Raw genomic sequence first — 13802 nt, 5'->3', positions numbered from 1 at the left:
TTAAACTCCAATTTTTTTTCTTCATATTCACATGTTGTAGCTTAGACACTATTTCACATCTGAGCTTTTTGTGTTGTGCCCCCCATCAGTTGAGACACATGCTCTTGAATACAGGGTGGGTGTCATTTCAAATCACAGAAATATAATTCATAGAATGGACCTATCCCTTTAGGCCACCTTAATGTAGCTGGTATACATACCATTGACATTTAAATTGAAATATTTACTTCTAATTACTACCACAAAGATGGCCGCCGGTCCACCTACCATTGAATGTCAAGTTAAATTGTCATGTATATTCTATTATCTATATTTCTATGATTTCAATAGGTTTCCTATGGAGGATTGACAGTATAATTTAAAACAGATATTCCATTCAATAAAACATTATCTGATGTGTGGCCCTCCAACCATCTTTGCGGCACCATTTGAAAGTTGAAATGTCATTTTTATTTTATACATTTATTAAACAACACATGACACCCACCCTGTATTCAAGAGCATGTTGTCTCAGCTGATGGCAGGCACAACACAAACACCTTATATTATGTAAAATAGGCTTTAATTGACATTAAAAGGTTAAACAAATTACAATAGTTTGACAACCCTGCTTGTAAGCTTTTAAATGATATCAACTCTCAACCGTTTATCTTTTCCAGTGATGAAGATATGGATGTCTCATAGTACGGTGGGGTATGCAAAATGGGTAAGCTTTGAGCACCTTTATCTCTTGAATGTTTTGGCATTCAGGTCCAAAGTCACTTTCTGAGCACTTCTACAATGGGCAAATGGGTACGGATGGTTTCGTTCAAATCAAAAAGGGATGCTATCAAATAGTGATTTAATTCAAATGGATTTACCCATAGCTGTGGGAAGTACAGTAGGGAGAACAAGTATTTGATACACTGCCGACTTTGCAGGTTTTCCTACTTACAAAGCATGTAGAGGTCTGTCGTTTTTATCATAGGTACACTTCAACTGTGAGAGACGGAATCTAAAACAAAAATCCAGAAAATCACATTGTATGATTTTTAAGTAATTAATTTGCATTTTATTGCATGACATAAGTATTTGATCACCTACCAACCAGTAAGAATTCGGCTCTCACAGACCTGTTCGTTTTTCTTTAAGAAGCCCTCCTGTTCTCCACTCATTACCTGTATTAACTGCACCTGTTTGAACTCGTTACCTGTATAAAAGACACCTGTCCACACACTCAATCAAACAGACTCCAACCTCTCCACAATGGCCAAGACCAGAGAGCTGTGTAAGGACATCAGGGATAAAATTGTAGACCTGCACAAGGCTGGGATGGGCTACAGGACAATAGGCAAGCAGCTTAGTGAGAAGGCAACAACTGTTGGCGCAATTATTAGAAAATGGAAGAAGTTCAAGATGACGGTCAATCACCCTCGGTCTGGGGCTCCATGCAAGATCTCACCTCGTGGGGCATCAATGATCATGAGGAAGGTGAGGGATCAGCCCAGAACTACACGGCAGGACCTGGTCAATGACCTGAAGAGAGCTGGGACCACAGTCTCAAAGAAAACCATTAGTAACACACTATGCCGTCATGGATTAAAATCCTGCAGCGCACGCAAGGTCCCCCTGCTCAAGCCAGCGCATGTCCAGGCCCGTCTGAAGTTCCCAATGACCATCTGGATGATCCAGAGGAGGAATGGGAGAAGGTCATGTGGTCTGATGAGACAAAAATAGAGCTTTTTGGTCTAAACTCCACTCGCCGTGTTTGGAGGAAGAAGAAGGATGAGTACAACCCCAAGAACACCATCCCGACCATGAAGCATGGAGGTGGAAACATCATTCTTTGGGGATGCTTTTCTGCAAAGGGGACAGGATGACTGCACCGTATTGAGGGGAGGATGGATGGGGCCATGTATCGCGAGATCTTGGCCAACAACCTCCTTCCCTCAGTAAGAGCATTGAAGATGCTCTTACTGAGGGCGGCAGGTAGCTTAGTGGTTAAGAGCATAGTGCCAGTAACCGAAAGGTCGCTGGTTCTAATCCCCGAGCCGACTAGGTGAAAAAATCTGTCGATGTGCCCTTGAGCAAGGCACTTAACCCTAATTGCTCCTGTAAGTCGCTCTGGATAAGAGCGTCTGCTAAATGACAAAAAAAAAAAAAAAAAAAAAAAAAAAAGATGTGTCGTGGCTGGGTCTTCCAGCATGACAACGACCCAAAACACACAGGCAGGGCAACTAAGGAGTGGCTCCGTAAGAAGCATCTCAAGGTCCTGGAGTGGCCTAGCCAGTCTCCAGACCTGAACCCAATAGAAAATCTTTGGAGGGAGCTGAAAGTCGTATTGCCCATCGACAGCCCCGAAACCTGAAGGGTCTATATGGAGGAGTGGGCCAAAATCCCTGCTGCAGTGTGTGCAAACCTGGTCAAGACCTACAGGAAACGTATGATCTCTGTAATTGCAAACAAAGGTTTCTGTACCAAATATTAAGTTCTGCTTTTCTGATGTATCAAATACTTATGTCATGCAATAAAATGCAAATTAATTACTTAAAAATCATACAATGTGATTTTCTGGATTTTTATTTTAGATTCCGTCTCTCACAGTTGAAGTGTACCTATGATAAAAATTACAGACCTCTACATGCTTTGTAAGTAGGAAAACCTGCAAAATCGGCAGTGTATCAAATACTTGTTCTCCCCACTGTAGGGGTGCTGAGGCCCATGATAAATTAAAATGTGGCAAAATTAGGCAATAAAAAAATATTTCCCCCAAAATTATATTACTCCTTTCTGAACAGACATAAATAACATAATACACCAGAGAGCATAATATAGCCACAGAGGATCAATATAATTACATTTTATAACAAGCACTTACTGTCGGGAAGGCCGCAATTTGGGTAGCCTAATATAGAACAGTTTGTTGCGTTGTGGCCATAGATATAACCCATAGAAGGATTTTGGAACATCTAACCCTGACTGTTAAACTCATGGGTACACTAGCAATGGCTGCCAATCCTGACTTGAATGGGAACTGCCATCTAGGGATTATATTTCTATAGCTGGTTGCGGATGTCAGTTCACCTTTCACAAATTTCAAAATACAATCACGTGAAAAACATAAGACCTACCGTTTGGAAAGCAAATGCCTACTGCTGAAAAGAGAAGACTAATCTCTGTAGAAACAAAAACATTCTCAGCACTGTTTTTCAAAGTAGCTTATCTTGAGATATTGGCGCAAGCAAATCGGCCATCACCGGTGAGTAGCCTATGCTTCATCTTCATCATTGGGTGAGTCAGTGTCACTGCAAAGTTTATTTTGTAACTTATACTAAACACAGTGCCTTCAGAAAGTGTTCACACCCCTTGACTTTTTCCACATATTGCTGTGTTACAGCCAGAATTTATAATGGATTAAACTGATTTTTAGTCACTGGCCTACACACAATACCCCCATAATGTCAGAGGAATGTTTTTGGAATTTTGTACAAATTAATTAAAAATGAAAAGCTGAAATGTCTTGAGTCAATAACTATTAAAGCCCTTTGTTATAGCCTAAATAAGTTCAGGAGTCAAAATGTGCTTAACAAGTCACATAATACATTGCATGGACTCTGTCTGTGTGCAATAATAGTGTTTAACATTCTTTAACCTCATCTCTGTACCCCACACATAAAATTATCTGTAAGGTTCCTCAGTCAAGCAGTGAATTTCAAACAGATTCAACCACAAAGACCAGGGAGGTTTTCCAATGCCTCAGCAAAGAAGGGCACCTATTGGTAGATGGGTAAAAATAAAAAAAAGCAGACATTGACTATCCCTTTGATCATGGATAAATTATTATTTTTAGTCATTTTAGCAGACGCTCTTATCCAGAGCGACTTACAGTTAATAAGTGCATACATCTTTCATACTGGCCCCCCGTGGGAATCGAACCCACAACCCTGGCGTTGCAAGCGCCATGCTCTACCAACTGAGCTACAGCTACAGTTGATACACCATCCAATTACACTTTGGATGGTGTATCAATACACCCAGTCATTACAAAGATACAGATGTCCTTCCTAAATCAGTTGTCGGAGAGGAAGGAAACCGTTCAGGGATTTCACCATACAGATAGAGTTTAATGGGCCCCGTGTAGCTCAGTTGGTAGAGCATTGTGCTTCCAACGCCAGTGTTGTGGGTTCGATTCCCACGGGGGGCCAGTATGAAAAATGTGCACTCACTAACTGTAAGTCGCTCTGGATAAGAGCGTATGCAACAAATTTGAAGTTTTGGAATGGCCTAGTCAAAGTCCAGACCTAATCCCAATTGAGATGTTGTGGCAGGACTTGAAACGAGCAGTTCATGCTTGAAAGCCCACACGTCACTGAGTTAAAGCAGTTCTGCATGGAAGAGTGGGCCAAATTTCCTCCACAGCGACGTGAGAGACTGATCAACAACTACAGGAAGCATTTGGTTGGAGTCATTGCAGCTAAAGGTGGCACAACCAGTTCTTGAGTGTAATGGGGAAATTACTTTTTCACACAGGGGAATTGGGTGTTGCATAACTTTGTTTATGAAATAAATATGTAATTGTTGTGTTATTTGTTCACTTATGTTCCCTTTATCTAATATTAGGTTTTGGTTGAAGATCTGATAACATTCAGTATATAGAAAGGGGGAAAATACTTTTTCATAGCACTGTATATACTGTATTCTATAATATTATACTGTATCTTAGTCCATGCCGCTCTGTCATTGCTCGTCCATATATGTATATATTCTTAATTCCATTCCTTATTTAGATTTGTGTGTATTGGGTCCCCTGTAGCTCAGTTGGTAGAGCATGGCGCTTGCAACGCCAGGGTTGTGGGTTCGTTTCCCACGGGGGGCCAGTATGAAAATGTATGCATTCACTGACTGTAAGTCGCTCTGGATAAGAGCGTCTGCTAAATGACTAAAATGTAAATGTAATGTTGTGAAATTGTTAGATATTACTGCACTGTCGGAGCTAGAAGCACAAGCATTTCGCTACACCCGCAATAACATCTGCTAAACACGTGTACGCGATAATGTTTGGGGGATTTGATATGAGCCACATTTATATGTCCTTAAAAACAGCCTATAGCAAATTACTAAAACAATATTCCTTGCGTTTCGATGTGTAGCATATGCAAAACTTGATATCCTATTGTTCTTTTTTTTTTTTACTTTCCTAAAACAATAATTGTCCAGCTCACGGTTCAGCTGTCAGAGATTTGAGCAGTAAATGCATCATGGCATTGCATGCATAGGCTTAGGAGTCCACTGTATGATATTAATATAAAAAAATATATATATATTAAAAGAGAAGCAAACCAAGCTACGACACCAACATGCATTTCTTTATCCTTGTCAGATAGGCTACTGCGTCAGGCTATACAGATATACACTAGGCGTACAGAAGGAGACTAATTTGTTATTTATTTTTATCAGAATATTTTTTATAAAGATAAGCATTATATTGTTAGATTATGGTAGGCCTAAAACATTCATAATCTCAAATTCAACTGTTGGAGTGCCGGTGCGCACTGCCTTCATATCATAATCCTGTAGTATAATAGGTTAATAGCCACACCAAACCTTCACAAACGTTTCTAAACTTTATCAGGGTAATATCAAAAGTAAGTAGTCATTGTTTATAGGGAAAATACGAGCAGCATGTTATATCACGGCAAACACAACATTAAAGTTGTAACTTAATTTGGCCAAAGAAAATGGCCCAACAGAATGAAACACACTCGGGAACTGGTTTAAACCTTCACAAAAGTTTTGAACAGGCTATCTTGAAGCAATTACCAAGAAAGGCTAGTGCCTACCATACCGAACAAATGACAGCAATGGGCTAATTATTTTACAAACTAAATACAGCGCACACATAAAAGACAGATCGAACTTAATTTAGCCAACGAAAATGTCTCATCAGAATGAAACAAAACACGTCTAGCATATTTCAAAGAACTGGTTTAGATTAATACATAGGCCTACAATAATAACAATGATATGCAGTAATAATAAAACAAACAATAATAAATACGAAAAGAAAAAAAAGTTACAAAATTGCCTCCTACCTGAACAGCAAGTTGCATTTGGCCAATTGTGTGGTATAAACAAATATTTTGCTAATGTCTTCCATCATGTAAATGTGTTTATAAAAAGGGCCTTATCTTTTAAATGCATGCAAAATGCATCCCCATGTGTGGAAGTCCTAAAAACATGTCTGCTCAACTGTATGTCACTACACAAATGTGATTATAGATTCATGCAATGCTTTATTATAAAGGAGATTCCCCCCGAACCCTCCCCCCCGGAAAAAAAAAAACAATAATATATCTTGATTAGATAAGTATTCAACCCCCTGAGTCAATACATGTTAGAAATCACCTTTGGCAGCGATTACAGCTGTGAGTCTTTCTGGGTAAGTCTCCAAGAGCTTTGCACACCTGGATTGTTCAATATTTGCCGATTATTCTTTAAGAAATTCATCAAGCTGTCAAGTTGGTTGTTGGTCATAGCTAGACCGGCAGTAAAGTCTTGCCATAGATTTTCAAGCTGATTTAAGTCAAAACTGTAACTAGGCCACTCAGGAACATTCAACGTCGTCTTGGTAAGCACATCCAGTGTATATTTGGCCTTTAGGTCATTATCCTGCTGAAAGGTGAATTTGTCTCCCAGTGTCTTTTGGAAAGCAGACTGAACCAAGTTTTTCTCTAGGATTTTGCCTGTGCTTAGCTCTATTCCGTTTCTTATGGCAAGCATACCCATAACATGATGCAGCCACCACCATGTTTGAAAATATGAAGAGTGGTACTCAGTGATGTGTTGTGCCATAAGCATAACATTTTTACATTTTAGTCATTTAGCAGACGCTCTTATCCAGAGCGACTTACAGTTAGCACATACATTATTTTATCGAACCCACAACCCTGGCATTGCAAACGCCATGCTCTACCAACTGAGCTACATCCCCTGCCGGCCATTCCCTCCCCTACCCTGGACGACGCTGGGCCAATTGTGCGCCGCCCCATGGGTCTCCCGGTCGCGGCCGGCTACGACAGAGCCTGGATTCGAACCAGGATCTCTAGTGGCACAGCTAGCACTGCGATGCAGTGCCTTAGACCACTGCGCCACTCGGGAGTTTTGTATTCAGGACAAAAAGTTCATTTCTTTGCCACATTTTTCGCAGTATTACTTTAGAGCCTTATTGTAAACAAGATGCATTCTGAACAGGCTTACTTCTTTTCACTCTGTCAATTACGTTAGTATTGTGAGGTAACTACAATGTTGTTGATCCACCCTCAGTTATCGCCGATCACAACCATTAAACTCTTTAACTGTTTTAAATTCACCATTGGCCTCATGGTGAAATCCCTGAGCGGTATCCTTCCTATCCGGCAACTGAGTTAGGAAGGACGCCTGTATCTTTGTAGTGACTAGGTGCATTGATACACCATCCAAAGTGTAATTAATAACTGCACCATGCTCAAAGGGATATTCAATGTTTTTTACATTGTGCTCTTTCACAAAAGCTCTCAACGTATAACCTATATACTTAATATGGACACAGTATGCTTTACGTTAGTTATCTTGTTGTTATTAGTTGTTGTTATTAGTCCCATCCTTCAGCTCCATTCAACACCTCCCATCTATCTCTTAACACCATCCATATTGGATTTCTATTTGCCATATATTTTTCAACTGTACTGTGATGTTTTACAAAAGTTCTGAACCTTTCTATTCTCATTGTTTCTACAGATCGTAAATTGAATATAAAATGTTTGGCTAAAAGTTGTATTATATTATTGATCGATTGACTATGACTTTTCAGATCACCCAGTAGTGCTATCTGCAGGGTTAGCTCCAGGTAAATATTGCAATCCTTTAGCCATTCCTGGACCTGTGTCCAAAAACAAGCTACAAATGGACAATACCAACACAAATGATCTAATGATTCTGTCTCTTCGCAGCAAAATCTGCAGAGCTGGGAAGATTGTATCCCCCATATAAATAACATTCTATTGGTAGCAAGAATTTTATATAATTTAAATTGAAAAATTCTAAGTTTTGAATCCGGCGTCGTTTTGCGTATCAATTCATAAACACTATGCCATGGAATCGGTACGTCAAAAATCTCTTCCCAACTATTTTGCAATCTATATGGGACGGCTGTCAATCCTTTGGTCCTTAAATGAAACTGGTATCAATTATATTCTTTAATGCAAGGCCGACAGACAAGTTCCTTACTTTTTCCCCCTTCCATTTTCCTTTTCAATTTTAGCGGTAATGCTGCAATTATTTGGTTGTAATTTTGGGTAGAGCAGACATTTCCATATGTTTTTGTTAGCTGCATGTGCGACATAACTCCACCAGTCCTACCGATAATATCATTTACGAAGATTATACCTTTTTTAAACATTTTGTAAAAATAAAAAAAATAGGTTTTTTATCAATTAGTATATTTGAGTTTAACCACAAGGACGATATTGCATCTTTGTACCTTTGTGTACCTATTCAAGATTTGTAACCATGAAGAAAATGACTTTCATAATTATGCATTTCTGTATAGTACAGATCAGGGACCCATGATGTCATTCTGTTACCTTACCATCACTCTTTTACTGGGTGTTAATCCACTTCATTTACTGTAGTTCAATAACCAAAAATTATTTTTTCTAACTCAAAGTGTCATATCATAGCTGACACCTCATTCTTTCTGCAGACATTTTTGAATCTTAATTCGGAGTAGATATTTAACAGAGTTTTTGGAAAAATATGGTCACATAAAAAAATGAGGGAGATTTTACCGTCATTCTGTTAAAAAAACTTTACATCTGCACTGTTCTTCAAGTGGAAATTGTTAAAAGTAAGCTAGTCTTTGTTTAACTTTGCAATCAATGGATTTTGTTTGGAATATGTTTTAAGTGAAAAGTCTCAGTGTCATTCTGTTACCGTGGAATTGCCCGACAACTAAAAGCAAACAGTTGCAGTAATCATTCAGTTGGTTAAACAAATGTAAAGGTACAGTATTATTGGTGTCATGTCTCCTAAAACTGTGCACACCATTCTTAAACTTTCTTTGAGGTATATTTGCTCCTGTTTGGTGTGTCTGGCATAGCCTTGAATCCAAACGGAATATCGCTCAGATTTTTACAGAAATAGTAGGTTAGCCTAATGCTGCGTTCACGTCATGTCGATTCACCTTCAACCAATCACAAGACCAAATGTAATCCAACGCAAAGCATTTGGCAATTTGAGTTTTCTAGCTAAGACTGGGGTTCCTATGTTTAAACATTGCTGACACCTGACAGATCTTACAACACCTAGATAGGTATTTTAAGTATCAGCTAACTGTTATAGAAATGTGTCAGTCGATGATGTGGCATGCAACCATTGGTAGCCTAGTGGTGTTGGGCCATTAACCGAAAGGTCACTGGTTCGAATTCCCAAGCTCTGTGCAGTGTGTGTTGAATTCACAAAGAGGTTGTGGAGCCTCTACGGAGTAGAGTAGTCTACTTCTACTGGAGTGCAAATCCAGCCTTAGCCCGCCCATTCTTTTTGACAGAACACTGATTAGCCAGTCCAAGCCGACCCAATGGATATTCAGTTTGGATTACCAAGTGTGGAGGAGTGTGACCACTGATCTTTGTGTGTGACCCCAAGCAGCAAGTGTAGGTTATTTTGTGCTGCTTGGTTATCTTCAGTAGGCTACACCATTGCAAAATGTTGTTCAGCAAGGCAACATTTTGTAGAGCGTTCAGATAAACATAATGTAGAAGAACATGCATGTCTAGCTAGCAAACATGTATGCCTGACAAGTAAGAATCGTGCCAGCTGAGCTTTTTAATTCCATGTCTATCTACTACGTTGCACCCTTCTGAATGCGACCCTGGCCCAGACGGCATCCCTAGCCGCGTCCTCAGAGCATGCGCAGACCAGCTGGCTGGTGTGTTTATGGACATATTCAATCTCTCCCTTTCCCAGTCTGCTGTTCCCACATGCTTCAAGATGGCCACCATTGTTCCTGTACCCAAGAAAGCAAAGGTAACTGAACTAAATGACTATCGCCCTGTAGCACTCACCTCTGCGCCCTGTAGCACTCACCTCTGTCATCATGAAGTGCTTTGAGAGACTAGTCAAGGATCATATCACCTCTACCTTACCTGTCACCCTAGACCCACTTCAATCTGCTTAACGCCCCAATAGATCCACAGATGATGCAATCGCCATCACACTGCAAACTGCCCTATCCCATCTGGAAAAGAGGAATACCTATGTAAGAATGCTGTTCATTGACTATAGCTCAGTATTCAACACCATAGTACCCTCCAAGCTCATCATTAAGCTCGAGGCCCTTGGTCTGAACCCCGCCCTGTGCAACTGGGTCCTGGACTTCCTGACGGGCCGCCCCCAGGTGACAACATCTCCACTTCGCTGACCCTCAACACTGGGGCCCCACAAGGGTGCGTGCTCAGCCCCCTCCTGTACTCCCTGTTCACCCATGACTGCGTGGCCAAGCACACCTCCAACTCAATCATCAGGTTTGCAGACGACACAACAGTAGTAGGCTTGATTACCAACAATGACGAGACCGCCTACAGGGAGGAGGTGAGGGCTCTGGGAGTGTGGTGCCAGGAAAATAACCTCTCACTCAACATCAACAAAACAAAGGAGATGATCGTGGACTTCAGGAAACAGCAGAGGGTGCACCCCCCTATCCACATCGACGGGACCGCAGTGGAGAAGGTGGAAAGCTTCAAGTTCCTTGGCGTACACATCACCGACAAACTGAAATGGTCCACACACGCAGACAGTGTGGTGAAGAAGGCGCAACAGAGCCTCTTCAACCTCAGGAGGCTGAAGAAATTTGGCTTAGCACCTAAAACCCTCACAAACTTTTACAGATGCACAATTGAGAGCATCCTGTCGGGCTGTATCACCGCCTGGTACGGCAACTGCACCGCCCACAACCGCAGGGCTCTCCAGAGGGTGGTGCGGTCTGCCGAACGCATTACCGGGGGCAAACTACCCACCCTCCAAAACACACACAGCACCCGATGTCACAGGAAGGCCAAAAAGATCATCAAGGACATCAACCACCCGAGCCACTGCCTGTTCACCCCGCTATCATCCAGAAGGCGAGGTCAGTACAGGTGCATCAAAGCTGGGACCGAGAGAATGAAAAACAGCTTCTATCTCAAGGCCATCAGACTGTTAAATAGCCATCACTAGCACATTAGAGGCTGCTGCTGCCTATTGAAATCACTGGCCACTTTAAGAAATGGAACACTAGTCACTTTAATAATGTTTACATATCTTGCACTACTCATCTCATATGTATATACTGCATTTTATTCTATAATATTCTACTGTATCTTAGTCCATGCCGCTCTGTCATTGCTTGTCCATATGTATATATTCTTAAATCCCATTCCTTACTAGTCTTGTGTGTATTGGGTATATGTTGTGAAATTGTTAGATATTACTTGTTAGATATTACTGCACTGTCGGTGCTAGAAGCACAAACATTTCGCTACACCCGCTATAACATCTGCTAAACACGTGTATGTGACAAATACATTTTGATTTGATTTTGCTGGTCCGACAGCACCGTTTCCATTTACCCAATGTTCATTAGGCAAATGTTACAAATAGACATGATTCCTTATTCAACATGTCAGAGGCATGTGAGTTCTACATAACTAACATAACGTTTCAGAACTGCACTGAACGTGCCCTGGTGTGATGTGTTTGGTATTGTGTGTCAGTAGAAATAGTAATACAACACCATTCAGCAAGGTTGGCTGTTTTACTAACTAAATAAATCCTGTTCGTGGTCTGACGTGGTTGTCTTTCTGAGAACAACTTTGCTAGTGTGCTATCAAATGCTTTGCAAGAAACTACCCAAAGCAGTCGCAACCAATCGTCACCTCAGGGCTGAAGAGGACGGCCCTTTACATTTCATCCAGAAATGTACATTAGATAGCTATCAACAACAAAAAACAGTTCGTGATCAACCTTTTCCGAAATTACTATGTGAACAACTAACTGCAAGCAAGCTACCAGATTTTTAACGATACTTATTCTAACGATTGGCGCTCTGTTAGTTTTGAGCACTTCAGAATCAAGACCAAATTTGACACGGCTCTTGACAACATACTTACGTTCTCTGTTATCTTCTTGGATGAGCACGCGTATCACGACGACATTGCAATAAATGTGACGTAGCATAACCCATATGCGTTGAGAAACATTTATAATACCTTAAACAAACCTCGGTAAATAATAATAAATATATATTTAAAATGTACCTGCATGCCCAAAAGCCCGTTGCTTTCTCTCTCATGTTGAATGCGTGCAACAGTCTAAAAACTTTCAGGAAGGAAAATGACTGGTGTGAACCCAGCAGCATTAGCAATAACGTGGCGATCAGGTCCGGGTGACGTTTTTGCAAAACCTTCACAATAAAAGTACGGACCTAAAAGAAAGACAAAAGTACAAACGGCAGTGAAATGAATTGTGAAGTCTAAAGGATTAATTAACGACAATTGGGCATTATTATGAATTGTTGGTGAAATAAGTACCGGTGAAATAATTATTTTATTTACTATTGCATAATCAGTATCTAACTCAGAGGAGGCTGGTGGGAGGAGCTATAGGAGGACGGGCTCATTGTAATGGCTGAAATGGAATAAATGGAAAGAACATTATCAAACACATCAAACATATGGAAACAATATGTTTGATGTGTTTGATAATGTTCAATTTATTCCATTCAAGCCAATACAATGAGTCTGTCCTCCTATAGCTCCTCCCACCAGCCTCCACTGAAACTCCATAGAGAATCAAAATGATGTCTGTGTCAAGCCTATTGAAAAATCCAGGACCAAATCATCTGGGGCCCTGGGCAAGATAATGTTAGAGGCTCCCCTCTTGGCCGCAGAGAGAAAAATATGCAGTTTCAAAGCTAATTTCCTGCATTTCTACACATTTTGCCATGGGTCTGAGAAAAGATTTTGCAGTTTTTAAGCCAATTTCCTGCAATTCTACACATTTTGCAATGGCCATGTTCACATGCTATCTGAGTGACTCAAACATTATGACTAAATCAATGGGTGCCCCTGGACCCCTGGAGGTCGGGGCCCCTGGGCATGTGCCCTGCGTGCTCGGTCGGTAATCTGGCCATGGAAAGATTGCATGTACTCCTGTCATATTGGACTTCACTGCACAGAATGTCCTATACTGTAGGTAGGCCTAGTTGCTACTTGTTGACGAAAGCCGCCTCCAAAACCTCGCTCCTGAAGTGGACAAGTCCACAGGTCTCACTCGAGTTGGAGCCAGCCTCCGGAGGGCTGAGACTCTCGAACCAGACTGATTGTCTTACCAACCAGGGAGTATGGACAGTTCCCGTGCAAATCTTAGAGGATGGAAATGAAATATAGTGCCATATTTGGGGTGCTTTTGTCAAATTGTCCCTAACCTGTCAGTCTTGTGGTGGAAAACTGATAGATAGATAGATAGGCTAGACATGTTTTAACGATTCAATTTTTTTTGTGAAGCTTGCATTCAACAGCCCATTATGTTGCACACAAGAAGCTTCCATTCCACCTGTCAGAAGGGGAGTTATGGCTGATTTAAGATGAAACCTTCAACCCTGTTACTTTAATTGGCACTTACTATAGTCATTTTTCTTAATTTAAAACCTCTTGAGATGGGAAAACATGTTGTTTTATGAATTTGAACATGTGCTCTTTATGACAATGTTAAAATTAGGTCAAATAAATAGTTTTGACCAAATTACACTA

General features: G+C 40.7%; 1 protein-coding gene and 1 non-coding gene across 4 annotated transcripts in view; one reads left to right on the top strand and one right to left on the bottom strand.

Annotated features, from left to right (window-relative positions):
• LOC121587496 (SH2B adapter protein 3) overlaps nt 1-12412 on the bottom strand; it is an 84197-nt gene extending 71785 nt beyond the window's left edge. The window contains exon 1 of one of the 3 annotated variants that reach the window (XM_041904477.2): nt 12309-12412. The gene's annotated coding sequence lies outside the window, so the exon portion shown is untranslated. Of the gene's footprint in view, nt 1-12161; nt 12281-12308 lie in introns of those variants that run through there. The other 2 variants (XM_041904478.2, XM_041904479.2) reach the window with 2 other exon arrangements.
• trnag-ucc lies at nt 4109-4184 on the top strand. The gene has a single exon. It is a non-coding gene; the product is annotated as a tRNA-Gly (tRNA).
• Nucleotides 12413-13802: the final 1390 nt, after the last annotated feature.

This window comes from Coregonus clupeaformis, chromosome 18 (assembly GCF_020615455.1).
Source record: "Coregonus clupeaformis isolate EN_2021a chromosome 18, ASM2061545v1, whole genome shotgun sequence".
Classification (NCBI taxonomy): Eukaryota; Metazoa; Chordata; class Actinopteri; order Salmoniformes; family Salmonidae; genus Coregonus; species Coregonus clupeaformis.
This window is presented reverse-complemented; position numbering and strand designations above follow the sequence as displayed.